This window comes from Narcine bancroftii, chromosome 12 (assembly GCF_036971445.1).
Source record: "Narcine bancroftii isolate sNarBan1 chromosome 12, sNarBan1.hap1, whole genome shotgun sequence".
Classification (NCBI taxonomy): Eukaryota; Metazoa; Chordata; class Chondrichthyes; order Torpediniformes; family Narcinidae; genus Narcine; species Narcine bancroftii.
Window position 1 is genome coordinate 9,102,437 of NC_091480.1, and position 18,945 is coordinate 9,121,381.

General features: G+C 45.5%; 1 protein-coding gene across 2 annotated transcripts in view; it reads left to right on the plus strand.

Moving 5' to 3' along the window:
• LOC138746424 (Na(+)/H(+) exchange regulatory cofactor NHE-RF2) overlaps positions 1–18,945 on the plus strand; it is a 108,049-nt gene that overhangs the window by 72,024 nt on the left and 17,080 nt on the right. The window lies entirely within an intron of this gene.

The window sequence follows — 18,945 nt, forward strand, 5'->3', positions numbered from 1 at the left end:
TGGGGGGGGTGGGGTGGGGAAAAGATTCCAGTGATCCTCTCTACCATTCTTATAGTCCTGTCGATTGACTTCCGAAACATTTCTCTGCAGCAACTGTACAACACTGTGATATACTGGCCAGGACTCTCTCAATAGAGCTCCTATAGAAGATTAACATGGTGGCCAGTAGCCTTGCCCACTTTGGTCTTTTCAGGAAGTGCAGTCACTGTTGCGCCTTCCTGACCAGTGAGATGATGAGTGTCTCTGATGGGTCTCTAGTTAAGTGCACTCCAAGGAGCTTGGTGCTCTCCACTCTCTACTAGAGTTGTTGATGTGTAGTGGAGGGTGGCTGTTTTTGGTCCTCTTGAAGTCCACAATCATCTCCTTCATCTTGTCTACATTGAGACTCAGGTTATTGCAAGCCAGTTACTGAAAGGTGTTATGAGAAAGTGGATATGAAGAACTTAGATAGATAGATAGTCAACATGGCTTTTTGAGTGGTAGGTCATGCCTCATCAATCTGAGTTTTTCAAGGAGGTCACCAGAAAGTTAATGAAGGAAAGGCCATGGATGTTAGTCTGCAAGGTCACACATGGGAGCTTGGTCAAGAAGGTTCAGTCATTCTGAACTCTGCATGAGGTAGAAAATTGAATTAAATCTTGGTTGATCTGGAGGAGAGCTGGACAAGAGAGCTAAGCCAAGTAGTGGTACTGTGACTTGAAAAGCGTTGTGGTTCCTATAAGTCTGAAATAAGAGCAAATGTTCTAAGTACACAGTGGACAGGTTGAACGTCAGCGACAGCACTAGTGCGGACCTGGGAAAGTGGAGACACTGCGTTCCCCCCACGTGGTCCTATTGCCCAGTCCGATTGCCATCAGCTCCCCGCAGGCTTTAAATTGCCTGTTAAAGAAGCCAACAACGTTTTATTTAAAATCCTCCAACCACGGGAGAGGTTGTGCCCAGGATGGTGGCACCCATGTTTGGCAGCAGCCTGGAGGGGTTGCAGACTATGGGGGAATGGTGGGCTGGTGCAGGGCACCACCCCCCTTCCCCCAACTGGGAAGCAGAACTCAAGAACGGTGACCACGGTGGACACACGGGAAGCCAGCTGTTGCTGACTCGCGGGCGACGAGTCTGTAGTCTGTGTGGGTTCCTTGCGACTCCGGGTTAAAGGACACGCACCAGGCTGTGGGCTGCTGGAGACTGGCTCATGAGAGCTAAGTATCAGAATTGGGAGGATGTTGAGGGAAAGAAGGGCTCCGAAGGCTTCCTCATTGTGTTGGAGGTTTGGAATCTGGGCTCGGCTTGCCGATGGTTTGAACTGAACTGGAGAATTGTACAGTTGCAGAGGCTGTGGGAGTGCTGGAGGTGAATCCAGAGACACTTGGGGTTGAGTGGGGTGGGGGGGGGGGCTCTCTTTTACTTTCCTTTCTCGAACTGTAAGGGGCACCAGGAAGTTCTAATGCCAATGGCAATTCTTTGTTTGCCTTATAGCAGACTACAGGGGGTGTCATGTAATAATACATTTCTGTTTTATTATATGACTAAATAAATATGATTTGTAGCTCTGATAAACTGGAAAGGCCGGTTTTCTTAAAAACAAAATGTCTGTGTGCATAATTCTTGTGCTGGAAGATGATCAGCCTGGTGAACGGGTGGGGAGGGGGAAGGGGGGAGAGAGGTGGAGTTCTGTTGAAAGAGGGATCGACCTGATTTGTGCACGGTTTCTCTCTGCACAGATGCTGCTTAACCTCCTGAGTAATCCAGCATTGTTGTGTTTTCACAATTTCCACCGTCCATGGGAATGTGCTTTGTTTCACTGTGCTCTATCTCGTAGGATGCAAGTTAGCCCCTTTGTTCAAATAAATGGTTGGGTTGGGTTTGCAGGAACTTGGCTAAAAGTAACTTGCTAAATTTGTGAAGAAGTTTCCGTCCCAATTTAAACTCTTGTTCCAGGGATCAGCAGTACACATTGTTTTGTACAGTGAGCAGGCTTGCAAAAGGCTTTTTAGTCCTGGCCTCTGAACTCGGGGGGTGCAGTTGTGTTGAGTGCAGATTAGACCACAATTGGAGGACCATGTCCACTTTTGGTGGGATGTGACATTACCAGAGGAGAATGTTTGTGGAATGACTATTTTTGGCTGGAAGGTTGAAGGAGTAGCTTTTGATTTTGTTCCCTACTGAGGAGAGGTGATTGGACAAAATCATGAATGGTTTCGATCAAGTAAACAGAGGGATGCTGTCCCTGTCAGCGGATGGCTCAACAACCAGAGGACGCAGGTTTCAAGCCCTGGAGCAGGTAAAGACTGTGACAGCGCAGTGAGCAGCTCATGGAGTTGATGACTTGCGGGTCTGGTGACTGCATGTTCAATTCTGGCTTCTGGTGCTACCAGTATGGATTTTGCAAATTTACTTGTGAAGTTGGGAAGGGGGGGGGCTTCACCCTCCTATGTCCCCAAGACACGTGGAGGGGATGAGTTAATTGGCCACTGGATGCATGTGTGGGTGGCAGTATCAAACTGGGGGGGGGGGTGTGTTGACGGAATGTAGGGAGAATTGGTTTGGGTGTGGATAGTGTACGTGGGTATTTGGTGGGGAGTATGAACTCTGGGCTGAAGGGCCTGCCTCTGTGTTAGATTTCTCTATGCATCGAACGTGATGTAGACCTCCATCATAATTAGGAACTCTGTCTGCAAGGACGGTGGAAATGGAATCAATAGTTGCATTTGAGAAGGAATTATGCTGGATAATTTTTAGATGCATGGAATCGAAGGAGCAGGCATAGATCATGGGGGCTGAATGAACTCCTATTCCAGAACTTTCTTGAGCATAGCTTTTGACTTCTATTTGTGGCCACTGGGATTGCAGTGGACACGAGGAAATAACCCCACAAGGCATTTTTAGAGTGAATCAAGTGGATTTACTCTGTTTCTCCCGTGCAACCTTTTAAAAGCCGTCGTTATGTGCTGATGCCATTACATGCAGACATCACCTAGCTGGTTTGATGCCTCCTGGGAGTTGTTGTGCCACCATAGCGCCACTACATATCAATATGGGTGATGCGGTTACATAGCACAGTGAACATGGTGGTTACAGTGCCCTCGACCTGGGTTCAAATCTGCCGTTGTCTGTAAGGAGCCTGTACATTCTCCTCTTCCTCCTCTAAAACAAACGTATGGGGCGGGGGGGGCGGGGGGTGGGTGGCGAAGGAGAGAGTTGTAGGTAAATTAGTGTTTTTGCACGGCTCAGGATTGTGGCCGAAAAGGGCTGTTGCCATTGGTATGTCTAAATTTTTTTAAATGTCAAGGTTCTTGCATTAAATCAATTCCAGTGATTCTCTGTGCATTGAGGTTGGATCTCAGCTGTCTGTGTTGTGAGATCAGTCATAAAGTCCCTTGGACTATGAATTAAGATCAATAGAGGAAATGCATCTACACATGCTTGTATAAAGCTTTCTGAACCTGTACGTTTTACGTGCCCAAATGAAAGCACCATTTCCATACATTGTCTAATTAGTTTTAGAATTTATAGGCTGGCGAGCATTCCATTCCAGTCCTTGGAGATGGCGCTATGCAGTACGTGATGGCAGTTTTGACGTGGCGTGAGCTTTGTGTGATGGATTCCAGATTAAATGTCGGGTGTGTACATTAGTTGTAAGCAGAAGAGTAGGTGGTGGTGTGCCTGTTGACATTTGGGTGGGGTGTTCATGATTGCAGCTCAGGATTCATTCCATTCTGTGCAGGGAGGTGTGTTTTTAATTAGACTACCAATTTGAGCAATTTTACAATGTAATGATGGCCATTTGTTACATTAGATGGAAAATTGCTCCTTGATTGGCACTGTACTCATTTTAAAGGTTCATTTTAATCAATCCAACATTGTCCCTGAATTTCAATGCAGACATTGTCATTGAATTACCACTTGCTCTTTGGATCAATTCCCCAACTTTTTAAATGATCTGATTCACGCAGCTGCGATGTTACCTCTGCTCAAAGCTGAGAAATGGGGTTTGTGGACCTCGGTCTAGCGACCTTTTATTTGCTTGATTTCTCTGTTGATAGTCATCGGAGGTTGTGTATGTTCTCATTCACTGCACTGTTTGTCTGAACATTCTGTGGACAGCAGAGTGGTTTTTCATTGCACTGAAGATATGTTGCACACAGTTCCCCCCCCCCCCCCCAGAGCAGTGACCTTTCCAAATTGCTGGAGAACATCCAGAGCTTCGACCAAACAAGATGAATGACCAAAGGCTGCTGATAAAGGGACAACAACAGTCTTTGAGAGAGCCATTCAGTTCTCTGTGGAAAATCAGATCGTTTCCTCATGTCATGACATTTGTAGCACTTTTCCCCTCCAGCCCTTTTGCCAAGTACCATCTTGAATAAACATTGATAAATTCCATTCTAATGTGGGGCCTCTGTGAGTGTCTTTTAGCATCTTAAAAAAAGAGAGACTTGCATTCATCTATCTGTAACCTCCGGACATCCCAAAACTCCTTGCATTCTACAAATACTTTTGGAGTCGTAAGGAAGGAAACTGCAATCAATTTTCACTCAACCATTCATTAGAAACTGAGCAGATAACATGCTTTAAATTAACAATTTAAGGGCTAACTATTGATCAGAGGTGTTTTCTCGCTGAGTAAATGAGTAAATTATTCTGAAATCTTGGTGTGTATTTTGTATTCTATCCTGTTAGGCGCATACGTGATTATTATGTGTTCACTTTGGTCTGGAGAAACACTGTTTTGTCTGGTTGTTGTACACGTGCAGTCAGATAATGAACTTTCTCTTCCAATCTTTTATTGCTCATCTCACAGAGCAGATGGGCTTGATTTAGTATCTTCTTTGAAAGTTCTCCTTGCAGTGAACTGGAAGGTCAACCTGCACCACACCTTGTGAATGACTCCCTCAAATCATGACTGCCTTGTCACTGGAGTCTCTGAAGAAGGTGACCTTGTCACACTAATCGGCTGATAACTTTTCACCCTGTTTGTCTTAAAGAATGAGAGAGATAGCAGTCTGGCGGAGGGGGTGGGGGGGGTCCTCCAGACGTCAGATGAAGGCATGGATGCTGTTTGAGGATGGGGAGGAGATGAGAATGGGAGGAAAGTGAGATCCAAGGGTTATGGGGTGCAGGGGGCAAGTTTGACAGGATGGGAATCTTGATCGTTTATTATCCTCTGATAGCGCATGTATTACCCAACGAAACCGCTTCTCTTCAGGCATTGGTGCTTGCACAAAAATACACAATGCTGTATATAAGTGCATAAACATCACATGAATTAAGCAAAATAAATTAATATTTATATTTGAAATAACTTTCGTAGTTATAGGATACTGTTCATAAGTCTTACAGCCTGTGGGAAGAAGCTATTCCCCAGCCTAGCAGTTCTGATTTTGATGCTCCTGTACTACCACCTTGATGGTAATGGGTTGAAGATGCTCTGCACTGGATGGAAAGGGTCTTCTATAATTTTTTGAGCGCTATTTATGTTCCCAGTAAATGTCAAAAAGAGACCCCGGTGATCCTCTCAGCTGTTTTAATTATCTTCTATATAGATCCGGTCTGATGCTTTGCAGCTACTGGTACCAGACAGGACAGTTTAATTTGTGCATCAGGAATGAACACTTGGACAGCAAACGTCCTTGGAAGAGCTCAAGCTAATGGAAGATTGGAGCGAGAAGGCTGATAGGAGAGCATCGAGTAGGTGAGGAACAGCAATGGCATTGAGAAGGCAAGGGAGATTTGGGTGATGCTACAGTTGTGTTGGATGCAAAATTCTAGCAAGAATGAAATGTAACCAGAGAAGGCAGGCTTTGGGTGTGTTGTTTCAAGGTCAGCCTATGGAGATCTGTTTAACACCTCCCCACTTCAGAGGACTTGGTCCAGATCCTGGTCTTTGTGATACTTCAGGAGTTCATTGGGAGTTTGCAAAGGTGTTAAAGATTTCTGCCTCCACCATACATTCACACCGAGTTCTTGAGATCCAACTTTTCTTTCCTCTTGAGAATCAAGATTCAATTTATTGTAATAAAATCGAGTTCTTGAGGGCCAACTTTTTTTTTCCTCTTGAGAATCAAGATTCAATTTATTGTAATAAAACAGTGTCCTATTACATGAAATTGCTTTTGCCCGCTGTAAGACAGACAGATTTGCCATTGGCAAAACTTGCCTGAAGTGCCTCTTATGGTCAGAGAAAGAAGCAAAAGAGAGTTCCCAATCATCCAATTCTTCCACTAGTTGCCTTAAGTTAGTACTTCGTGGTCACTGATCTCCCTGCTCAGGATAGTTGATTTGTTAATCACCCTATTTGGGCCTCTGATAATTCTATGCCTATTGATTCAATCTCTCCCTGTCGTCGTACATACAGCACAGCAGCAGGCCATTTTGGCCCATGAGTCCGTGCCACCCAATTAACCTACAGCTCTAGTATGTTTCGAATGGTGGGAGGAAATTGGAGCACCCAGGGAAAACACACGTAGACACGGGGAGACAGTGTAGGATTCAAACCCCAGTCCTGATCATTGGAGCTGTAAAGGCATTGCGCTAACCACTATTTCAACCGTGCCACCCTTTAGTCCAAATAGCTGAACAAAAATCTTGCAGAGACTGAAGTTCTCCGATCCTAGCAATGTACCTGTGAGCCTCCTCTCTGCATCCCAAGGGTCTCTGATCTTGGTGGTACACAAAGCCAATATTTAAAAAGCTGTTGCACATAAATTGGCCACACGGGGCACTCCTTTTACTTTTGCTCGGATAGCAGAGCATTTTGTGTTGATTTGCTGTTGTGAGAACATGAGTTTAATTACAACAGTCAGACCACCACTGGTAGAAGATGAGGTGGACAAATTATTGAGGGGAAGAGGATTCCATTGGATCCAAGAAGGTTGACCTGTAGAATGGCCCAAGCCCGATTAACTCAAAACTACAGAGTGCATTCTAGATATTTTGGAAGGGGTTTGAGGGAGATTCTTGCAAATTTCTGCAGGTCTACTATGGAGAGTATTTACTGACCAGTGGCATCACTGCCTGGTTTGGAGATGCCAATGCACAGGATGGAACAGGCCACAGAGAGTTGTGAACTCAGCCAGCGTCTTCATGTGTTTTATCCTTCATTCCATGAAGGACGTCTCTTAAGGGGCAGTGACTCAAGAAAGCAGCCTCTATCCTCGAGGACCCTCACCACCCAGGCTATGCCCTCTTCACAGTGCTACCATCAGGAAAGAGGACAGGAGCCTGAAGGCGCACACTCAGTGTTACAAAAACAACTTCTTCCCCTCTGCCATCAGATTGCTGAACGGACAATGAACCAATAGATAAAAATTCACTTTTTCTCTTTTTTGCACTAGTTATTTTTAGACCTTATATTTACAAAATTGTAATTTTTTTTGCACCTTTTGTTCTGCACAATACAGTTGCTGCAAAACGACAAATTTTCGTGATAATAAACCTGATTCTGATGTCCTCACTTGAACAGGTATTAGAGATTCCTGTTGCACTACCATCAACATCCTTCTGCAGTGCTTTCGGATTAGTAACCATTAATTAGCTTAGAACTGTCGTGACCTTGGATGGAGATTGAAAGGAGACTAAATGCTGATAAAGCTGTTGGGTCAGATCTCGTGCTATTCCTGCAGCCACACTAACCTTGGTCAAATTGAAGTCCAGGAAAAGTTACCTCCCCGCCAGGCAGAATAATCTACAAGCAGGGAACCATGGGCTTCCAGTGTTGGGCCCTGAGCATCCACCCAATAACCCTCTGGGTATTTGACAGCTTGTTGTTGTCTAAGTCCTTTGTACCAGTTTACAGGACATTTAAAAGCAGAAAAGCTTTGGACAACACAGTTAGTGTAGCAGTAGTACAAGGCTATTACAGTGCCAGTGTCCCAGGTTTGAATCCACCACTCCCTGTAAGGACCTTGTATGTTCTCCCTGTATCTCCCCTAAGGATGTTCAGATTTCCTCCCATATACAGGGTTAATTGGTCACATGGGTGTATTGGGCAGCGTGGGCTGGGAGGGCTTGTTACCGTGGCATCTCTGAATTTAAATAAAATTACATTGGTAGTTTTAAATAATGTTCAAAGATTTTTAAAGGGAACTATTTTGTGTCCATCTTTCAAGCTGTGGAACCCAAGACTAAGATAAATTATAATTTTAATAAATCAGTTATTTGCTACCTGGACAATTTTTTGCCATTGAGCCCGTTCAAATAGAGAATGGACCGTGTGCAGGTGACCGGTGCCTGGTCACAGTTTCAGTAGCTGGGAATTGCGCTCTCTCCATGGATGTGCCTGCCAGCACAGTCCAACCCATGATGAGAGCACCGCAAGTGGTGTGGTGATGCGCCAGAGCAGATTCAGCACCGTTAAATTAAGGTGCCAGGTAAATATTGCAATCTCCCAGCAGATCCTCTCTTGTAAAATGCAACCATCTGCTCCCTTGCTGAACTCTAAATTGTGCTTTTTCTGAATGTTAGAGATAACCTGTTGGATTGTTCACGAAGAACCCGTCTCACTGCACCAGGTAAACTGTGACAAAACCTTTAAGGTTTAAAAGCGTATGACCGTGGGTGGTACGGTTAGTGCAGCACTGTTACAGCGTCAGTGACCTGGGCTCAAATCCACCACTGTCTGTGAGGACTTTGTACCTTGCTCTGGTTTCCTCCCACCCTCCAAAACATCCAGGGTTGGTTGGTTAATTCGACGGCACAGGTTTCGTGGGCCAGTGGGGCCTTCTGTCATGCAGTATTATTAAATTTTTAAAAAATCTTGATGGCCCAGACTGTGTTCACCCAGGACAAACATTTGAAGTAGTAAAGGATGGATTTGCAGAAGCTGTTCTGCATACAGTCTGAGAACAAGGATTTCCAGAATTAGTAAACAAACAACACTGGAGAAACTCAGCAGGTCTAACGGTGTCCTTTATGTAGCAACGGTAAAAATGCATACCGACGTTTCGGGCTTTAGTCCTTCATCAAGGTAGGGAAAAATGTTGGCAGGCATCTGAATAAAAGAGTAAGAGGTGAAGCGAGGGGGTTGTAAAGGCAGAAGGTGATTGGCGGAGAAAGAGGGAGTGCACAACAGCAAGCAAGGAGAGGTTGGATGGCTGGGTGAATAGAAAGGGAAAAGGGGGTGGAGGGGTGGGGGAAGAGAGCTCTAAACCTGAAATGTTGGTGATGTATTTTTACCTTTGCTGTAGAAACTCAGCAGGTCCTTTATAAGCATTGTGTTTTTACTTCAACCACAGTGCCGACAGATTTTTGATGTGGTAGCTACTAAGGGAAGTGAAATAAGGAGACCACACCCTGTAAGTCATTTGCACTTCCAATGGTATTATTTTGAAAAGCCCGTGCTGCACCTTATAAGGCAGCCCGTAAGTCCCGCCCACAAGTGGGCAGTGATGTCACAACGCCGCCGAGTGCATGTGCACAGCCCATTTGAGCACGGGAGAAGATGCGTTCGGCGGTGCCATCTTGACACGGCTGCTCCGCTGCCGAAGCTGTAACAGCGCGGAACCGGTTTGCATGGACCTCTGTGCACCACCCCGTGTTTTACTTTCCAGGATTAGTAACTGGATTCTGCGTCGAAAGGATAAATAGGGAAGACGCACACTTCAAGACTCGAACCCCATGGGGTCATCATGCTTGCTCCCACATTGTTCAGCTGGTGGAGTCACTGCCTCACAGCACCAGGCATCCAGACTTTATCTTGAGCTCCACTGCTATCTACGTTGAGTTTACACATTCTCCCTGTGACAACGCGGGTTTCCTCAGTATTCCCATTTCCTTCTACACTCCAAGGACATGCAGTGTGGCAGATGAATTGGCTGGTGTAAGTTACCCCAAGTGGGTGGCAGGGTGAGTGGTGGAATCTGGTTTGGGGAGGGGGTTGCAGGAGAGTGGGTGAGAAGGTGGGGAGAATGAGATAGGATTAATGTATAATTGCTGTAAATGGATGATTGATGATTAGTACTGTGACAATGGAATCACTGATCTCAGAGTAGAGCCAAGTTAACAGTGTCACAAACATCCTTCTTGTGGGGTGCTAAGTTGGGGAGCGGAAAAGGGGAGGTGCTTTTTGTCTGTGTCTGGGAGAGGCTGTGTGATGGCTGTTCTGCCAGGGCAGTGGTAATTTATGTGCACAACCATTTACAAGGAAGGGCAAGTTGAAAAGGAATGAACCTCAAGCAAAAGCATTCAAGTTTATTGTCACACATACCAAGATGCAATCGTGGGAATTGTTCTGTGAGCAGACCAGTAGATATCTAGTACGATAAGTAAGACCTGGTACAGAGGAACTATTTTGGATTCTTTCAAGAGTCTAATAACTTTCAGGAGTCAAATTTGTTTGGTAACCCTGCAGGAGGTAATGAAGAGACCAGGTTTTTATTGCTGCAGCGTTTATGTCATAAAACACTAAAGTCTGCAGACACCGTGGTTGAATTAAAAACATAAGGCTGGAGAAACTCAGGAGGTCAAACAGTGTCTTTTTTTTATAAGCAAAGATAAAGATACATAACCAACATTTTGGACTTGAGTCCGTCATCAAGGTGTGAGCAAAATAATGGCAGGCGCCTGAATAAATTGGTGGGAGCAGGAGGTGTTCAGTCAATAATTACACAGGTGCAGTCGTACACTGAGTGATTTGCTCCCACCATCTACATGGCAGGAGCGTAAGGAATATGATCCACCTGTCCAGATGAGTAAAAATCCAACAGCATTTGAGCAGCTCCACACTGTCTCAGATAAAACCGTCTCTCCCCTTCCTAAATGTTCACGCCTTCCATCTGCATCCATCTTGTGATCCAGCTTCCCACAATCCTCTGGGGTAGAGGATTCCAGAGATTCTTTGCCTCTACAACAAAGGAAATTTTGGTGCACCTGCATTTTAAATGCTCATCCTCTTGACTTGTAACCATGTCCCTTTGCTCGAGACTCTCCCACGAGTGAAAACATGTTGCCATTCACCCTGTAATGTCTTCTCCAAGATTTTGCAGGTTTTATTACGGTCATGTATCCTTCTTCTGTAACTTGCTTCACCACAATGGGAGATCTCACTCATCCCAGGATGTAGTTCTGTGGATCTCATTTGGACTGCTGTCTGCAAATGTCACTACATATTTCCTTTTTAAAAGTGACAGGACCAGAGCTGTCCAGGTACTTGAGTTGTGGCCCCACCAACACACTGTACAATGGTAGTAAACGTCCCTATTTCTAAACCCAAGCCCCTTTGTGATTAAAGATCATGTTGGCTGTCTCCTTTTAATGACTAGCTTCAGATTTTGGATAGTGCACGTGTGACATCACATACAACCTGGAGATTCTTCCTGCGGGTGAGGCAGGATTAATGGATAGTGCAAAAAAAATTGTACTCAATGTACCCATGTAAACAAACTGTGCAATACAGAGAGAGAAAAAAAATCAATAAAGAATCTTTTAAATGGGCCCCTGATTGAGTTTGTCCTTGAGGAGTCTGATGGTGGAGGGGGAGCAGCTGTTCCTGAACCTGGTGGTGCGAGTCCTATGGTACCGACACCTCTTTCCTGATGGCAGCAGCGAGAACAGAGCATGTGCTTGATGAATGTTGCTGCTCTCCGACAGCAGTGTTCCCTGTAGATGTTCTGGATGGTGGGGAAGGTTTTATACTTTTGTAGCTTTTTACATTCTGGGATATTGGTGTCCCCATTACCAAACCATGATGCAGCTGGTCAGCACACATCCCACTACGCTTCTGTAGAAATTTGCCAGGGTTTCCAATGTCATACCAAACCTCCGCAAACTCCTTAGAAAATAGAGGCACTGTTGAGCTTTCTTGACGAAGGCATAAGTGTGTTGGGTCCAGGAAAGATCCTCCAAAATAGTGACTCCCAAGAACTTTGCTCACCCTCTCCACCTCTGATTCCTCCAACGATCACTGAATCATGCCCCTCTGGTTTTCCTGCTGACTTGATGTGATTCATGAACAGGTGCCCCTGGATCTCTGTACCTCACTAATTGTCGTCTCTCCCTGGTTAGATGATCTACATTTTGATTCTACTTGCTGACAATCATGGCCTCTTTCTTTCCCTCTTTAAATTCCATTTCCCAAGCTTTGGCCCAAACACTTGGGCTATTGCAAACCATTGTGAGGTCAGAATATCCCCGTCACAACAAACCATTCCACCTAATTTTGTTACTTACATCAGCGCACTTGGGTACCTTGCATGTCGTTGACATAAATGAGGACCAAGACCCAGTATCAGTAGTACTCCCTTATAACATCCCTCCAACCCAAAAAAAACCCATGTATTCCAACCCTTCATTTTCTATTTTTTTTAAAGATTTTAAACAGGTCCTTTGGGCACATGAGCCCATGCTACCCCATTGACCTACAATCCCTGTAAGTTTTTGAACAGTGGAAGGAAACCGGAGCACCCGGAAGAAACCTATGCAGACACAAGGAGAGCATACAAACTCCTTACAGACAGCACAGGATTGATCCCTGGTCTGATCTCTGGTGCTATAACAGCATTGCGCTAACTGTGCCACCCTATATAACCCAGTTTTTAAGCCAAGCTAACACACTTTTTTCAAAACCGTGAGCTCTTAATTGAGACACTGCTTCTTATGGGGCACCTTGCCCAATGCCGTTTGGAAATCGAAATACACCTCATCTATCTGTTCTCATTTGTCACATCCTCCACTCGAGTAAATGTGACTTTGTTTGATTTCTTGAGCTTTTTTAAATTTTTCTATTTGATTATTGACTTCTGCATCCAGAAAAATGTGAAGACAGAAAAGCACATTTTGCCCATTTTCAACCTGGTGATTTGTCTGTCTTTAGCCCCTGGACCTTCTCTAATATTTTTGTCCTGTGTAATTGGGATTGTTTTCCATGGTTACTTGAAATTAGCCCATCTGTTATTGTTGGAATGATTACACTGTCTTCCGTAGTGATGCCAAATACTTTGAATATATTTAACATTTCTTTGTTTTCCTGTTGTTATCACCAACCTCCTTGATGAGCCCCACACTTGGCCTCTTCATACACCCTCTCACTGTTTGCTTTCATGCAACACAAAAATTCAGACAACAAGCAGAGGCATGCATCGAAGGCAAATGAGAAGGGCCTTTTGGCGGTTTCAGGGATAGGGAATCGCAGAGGGATCTTACAGTGGATTTTAAAGTTACCACGGAAGATTTCAGAAGTTGAGCAGAACCAGGAATGTGAGCATTGTGTTTTCTCCTGCTTCTCTTGCTAAGAACCCTGGTGTCTCGTACAATGACTACTTGTCCCACCAGAGAGATACAGATAATGAGAAATTATGTCAAACCGATGTTTGAAGAGAGCAGTTTCTGTTTCGGCCTTTTCTGTGTGAGAGAGACGCAGCCTTCCTGCCTCAGAAGTACACGCCGATTTTGCACAATAGAAAAGCTCTTCTACTGCATAGACGCTGTCGAAACACCTCCTCCCACCAAAACTCCCAACGCAAATAATTGAACTGATGGTTACCCTTTGCTTCCGATGGATGTGCGAGACCTGCTGAGATTGCCAACGCGATTGTGCGTGGCACGGATTTGACTGCCATGTTTGGTGGATGTATTTTCACTGTGGTAATTTATTTAAGCTGCTCTGTCGATAATACTCCAGGTTTTTCAATAATACACATGCATGTGCCAATGTCCTGGATGCATGCCCCTGTTTCTCTGCTGGATCTGTGAAGGCAAATCAGGATTTATCGTCATGAGCATGTGTCGTGTAATTTGTCACTTTGTGGCAGCATTATTGTTCACAACAAGGTGCAGAATAAATGACTAAATTACAAGGCTGTAAATACGAATGCAGAAAGAGGAGGAAGTGAGGTGGCTCACTGTTCATTCAGAAACATGATATGGCAGAGGGGAAGAAGCCGTGTTTGTAGAATTGTGTTCAGGCTACCACTTCCCCGTGGTAGCAATGAGAGAAGGGCATGGCTTGATGATGGCACTGCCTGTTAAAGATGTTAATGGAGTGATGGCGCTGGCCGAGTTTACAACCCACTGCAGCCTGCTGTTGTCCTGTGGATTGGCACCTCCGCACCAAACAGTGATGCAACCGGTCAGAATGCTCCCCGTTGTTCAGCCGTATAAACTTGCAAGAGTCTTTGGCGACAAACCAAATCTCTTAAAACTCATCACGAAATATAGCCCGAGCAAACCCTCTTCATGAACGTAATGATAGCCAGGACCAGAAGATCACTAAAAGTGACTGAAAGGGCTTCTCTGGCTAATGCTATTCTCTTGTTTCCCTCTCATTTCAATGCTCATCAGTGGAATTGCAGCTCAGGCAGGCCTATCTTTCCCCTTCTGACCTCTTCGTCCACTTCACAGAGACACAACCTCAATCGTTCAATGTTTTGAAATCTCCCTGCAGTACTCTGAAAAATTTTCAGCTTTTTACAACCCTTTGCAATCAACTTTTTAGGGGGGCTGCTTTGTTTAATGACCTTCCCTCCTTGGTAAGGTCAGACGTGGGGATGTTTGCCTGATGAATTCCATTCCCGGCTTTAAGATTTAAAAAAATGCGGCTCATTTCAACGGAGCAAGACATTGGGTAAGATTTGGGTGTGGAGAGACAACTGGCTAATAAATAACCTTGAGAACAATGCTCGAGTTTATTGCCGTGTACGTTGGAGAAGGTAAAATGTGTCAAAATTCTTTCTTGCTTCAGCTGAACAAGCACTTTGTAAAGAGGGGAAGAAAAGCAACTCCAACTAGTCCTTGAATTGAAGAGATAATAAATCTAAAGGGTTAGCGTAGCAGTGAGCACAAAGCGACCAGAGTTTGAATCTGGTGTTGCCCGTCAGGAGTTTGTATGTTCTCCCAGACCCTGCGTGTAAATAGTAAATTTCAGGAATTTTCCCCCATTATTGCCATGATGGCAATCTCCACGTCTGAAGGCATTAAATTTTATGAGGTGATACTTCTGATGGGTTTTCTGTCCTACACATTGTACAATGTACGTATGCACTGAAATTCTTGCTTTGAAAAAAGTTTGTTTAAAAGAATCTACAATCTGAGACAGCTGAATGAGTGAATTTCTAAAACTTTCCTAGACTCCACTATTTATTAATATTTAGTTTCCTTGTATGTATACATATACTGTACTTGTTTGTATGTGTGTTATTTCTGTGTGTGCTTTCACTGTGAACCGAAGAACTCTGTACTGATACAAACGGGCGATTTAAATAAAAATTTGAACTTGCACCAGGCCATTCCTTTTTCTCGCTGCTACCACCAGGAAAATGTACTGAAGACGCATACTTCCACGTTATAAAAAATGCTTCTTCCCCTCTGTCGTCGGGTTTCTGGACAGTGAACCTATGGACATCACCTCATTTCTCTTTTAATTTGCACCAGTTTTTTTTTTAAATCTTGTATTTACGGAATTGTAATTTTGCACCTTGTTCTGCACAGTACTGCTGCCACAAAACAAAAAATTTCACAGCGTTAAACCTGATTCTGATCTGGACTTCATTAGATTACAGGGGTGGGCAACCTTTTAACTTTTAATTTAGACATACAGCATGGTAACAGGCCATTTTGGCCCATGAGTCCGAGCTGTCCAATTAACCTACACCCCCCCCCCAGTCCATACTTTAAAAATTCAATTTCAGGCTGAGGGTGTGCAGAGGATTTCTAATTTGATTGCATTTAGAGAGCTATTAAACATGTGCACAATAAACGTGCACGTTCTTGTTCTCGAGTGTGTTTTATGTCTACCGGGGGGCAGGTAGTGGTGCATCTGCTGTATGCACTCCAAATCAAGTTCTTTCCTGAGTGCCCTTAAATATTTTAGTGAAGGTCAGTGCGTGATGGTTGGCAGCAAATTACTGGATAGTCCACAGGTTTGCGGGCAGGCCCGCAGTGATGCGGCGGAGACTAATGTTATTGATGTGATTGTGGTGACGTGTATATACTGTTCTGTGTTGAAGTGGCTGGACTGCCCACTGATGACTCGATCCCCTGTAACCTCCTCCTCGGTGACCTGGCCATGAAGGTCGACCTCCCTCCCCACTTTCATTCATTTGAGCACATGGAGTTGGGCCAGCTGAAATCTAATGTGTATTAAAGCCTATCATTCCACACTCAGCCTTTGGAGTCATTAATGGTGCGTACCAGTTGCTCTCCATTGCAGGCAAAATCTTCGCTAGGATTCTACTAAATAGAATAATACCTAGTGTCGCCGAGAATATTCTCCCAGAATCACAGTGAGGCTTTCGCGCAAACAGAGGAACCACTGACATGGTCTTTGCCCTCAGACAGCTCCAAGAAAAGTGCAGAGAACAAAACAAAGGACTCTACATCACCTTTGTTGACCTCACCAAAGCCTTCGACACCGTGAGCAGGAAAGGGCTTTGGCAAATACTAGAGCGCATCGGATGTCCCCCAAAGTTCCTCAACATGATTATCCAACTGCACGAAAACCAACAAGGTCGGGTCAGATACAGCAATGAGCTCTCTGAACCCTTCTCCATTAACAATGGCGTGAAGCAAGGCTGTGTTCTCGCACCAACCCTCTTTTCAATCTTCTTCAGCATGATGCTGAACCAAGCCATGAAAGACCCCAACAATGAAGACGCTGTTTACATCCGGTACCGCACGGATGGCAGTCTCTTCAATCTGAGGCGCCTGCAAGCTCACACCAAGACACAAGAGAAACTTGTCCGTGAACTACTCTTTGCAGACGATGCCACTTTAGTTGCCCATTCAGAGCCAGCTCTTCAGCGCTTGACGTCCTGCTTTGCGGAAACTGCCAAAATGTTTGGCCTGGAAGTCAGCCTGAAGAAAACTGAGGTCCTCCATCAGCCAGCTCCCCACCATGACTACCAGCCCCCCCACATCTCCATCGGGCACACAAAACTCAAAACGGTCAACCAGTTTACCTATCTCGGCTGCACCATTTCATCAGATGCAAGGATCGACAATGAGATAGACAACAGACTCGCCAAGGCAAATAGCGCCTTTGGAAGACTACACAAAAGAGTCTGGAAAAACAACCAACTGAAAAACCTCACAAAGATAAGCGTATACAGAGCCGTTGTCATACCCACACTCCTGTTCGGCTCCGAATCATGGGTCCTCTACCGGCACCACCTACGGCTCCTAGAACGCTTCCACCAGCGTTGTCTCCGCTCCATCCTCAACATCCATTGGAGCGCTTACACCCCTAACGTCGAAGTACTCGAGATGGCAGAGGTCGACAGCATCGAGTCCACGCTGCTGAAGATCCAGCTGCGCTGGATGGGTCACGTCTCCAGAATGGAGGACCATCGCCTTCCCAAGATCGTGTTATATGGCGAGCTCTCCACTGTCCACCGTGACAGAGGTGCACCAAAGAAAAGGTACAAGGACTGCCTAAAGAAATCTCTTGGTGCCTGCCACATTGACCACCGCCAGTGGGCTGATAACGCCTCAAACCGTGCATCTTGGCGCCTCACAGTTTGGCGGGCAGCAACCTCCTTTGAAGAAGACCGCAGAGCCCACCTCACTGACAAAAGGCAAAGGAGGAAAAACCCAACACCCAACCCCAACCAACCAATTTTCCCTTGCAACCGCTGCAATCGTGTCTGCCTGTCCCGCATCGGACTGGTCAGCCACAAACGAGCCTGCAGCTGACGTGGACTTTTTTACCCCCTCCATAAATCTTCGTCCGCGAAGCCAAGCCAAAGAAAAAGAGACCAGTAATAAAGAAGTCGTGTGCAAAACAAGGCTGTGCATTTGACAACAGGAAAAAAATTCTCTGTGAATCTAGATTGGAGTTCCCTTGGGTCCCAAATGATCATGAGTTTATTGTCTTGTGTAAGGGACAAATGCAAAGCAATAGTTGCTGATTCAGACAGTTGTTTCAAGGTAGTGTGGCTGCACAAGGCTCTGTACAGCTAACCTGTGTCTGACCCAGTAATACAATCTTTGGTGAGAAATTTCCTTGTCAGTTTATTTCTGGACCGTTTGGAGACTTTGGATACTTTCCAGGTGCTAATTCCACCTTCACCCAAGCTTATCTCCAGACATCTAGAAACCCACCAACTCCCCCAGTTATCTTGATTGCACCTCCTCTCACCCTGTTTTGTAGTCCACCCCAACCCCCACCCCATGTATTATTTCCTTCTGCACTTCCACCTGCCTCCCAGCTCCACTGCTCCCCCACCTGGGTCCCCCTACCAGTCGCCATTCACCCTTACTTGCTTCTCTTCACTGTCCGCTGTCTGGCCATTCCCTCCCTCCCTCTTTATAGTTTTTCTACATTTTCTTTCAGACGGGCAGCATGGTTAAAGGCCCTTTCGGCCCATGTTGCTTAATTACACCCAATTAGTCTATAACCCTGGTACATTTTGAAGGGTGGGAGGGAAACTGGAGCTGCTGGAGGAAATCCTCGCAAGTTGCGGGGGAGAACATGCCAACTCCTTGCGGAGCGTGCCAGATTCGAACCCCCGTCACTGGCACTGTAACAGTGTTGTGCTAACTGCTACCCTAACTTGTGCTGCCCCACTCCACTCTGCCTTCCCTCTCCACTCCGCCTTGTTGACAGTGGAGGATAGGTGAGAATTGATAGGGGGAGGTAAGTTGGAGGAACAACCCCTTGTGTTCCGTCTGGGCTCCCTCCAACCAGATGGCATTGACATCAGTTTCTCCGATTTCTGTTGGCCCTCTGTCCCCTCCCCTTCCCTTATCCCTCGCAGCTCTGCATTCACAGAGCCACCCCCTCCCCCAATCAATCGTCTCTTGTCCTTTTTGTGGCCAATGCTGATGTTTTGTCTTTTGGCCTGTGATTTCCCCCCCCCCCAACCCCACCCCTTCAGCCTTTTTGCTTTTCGCTCTTACCGTGAAGGGCGGCACGGTTGGCGTAGCGGTTAGCGCAGTGCCTTTACAGCACCAGCTATTGGGACTGGGGTTCAAATGCCACGCTCTCTGTAAGGAATTTGTCCGTCCTACTTGTGTCTA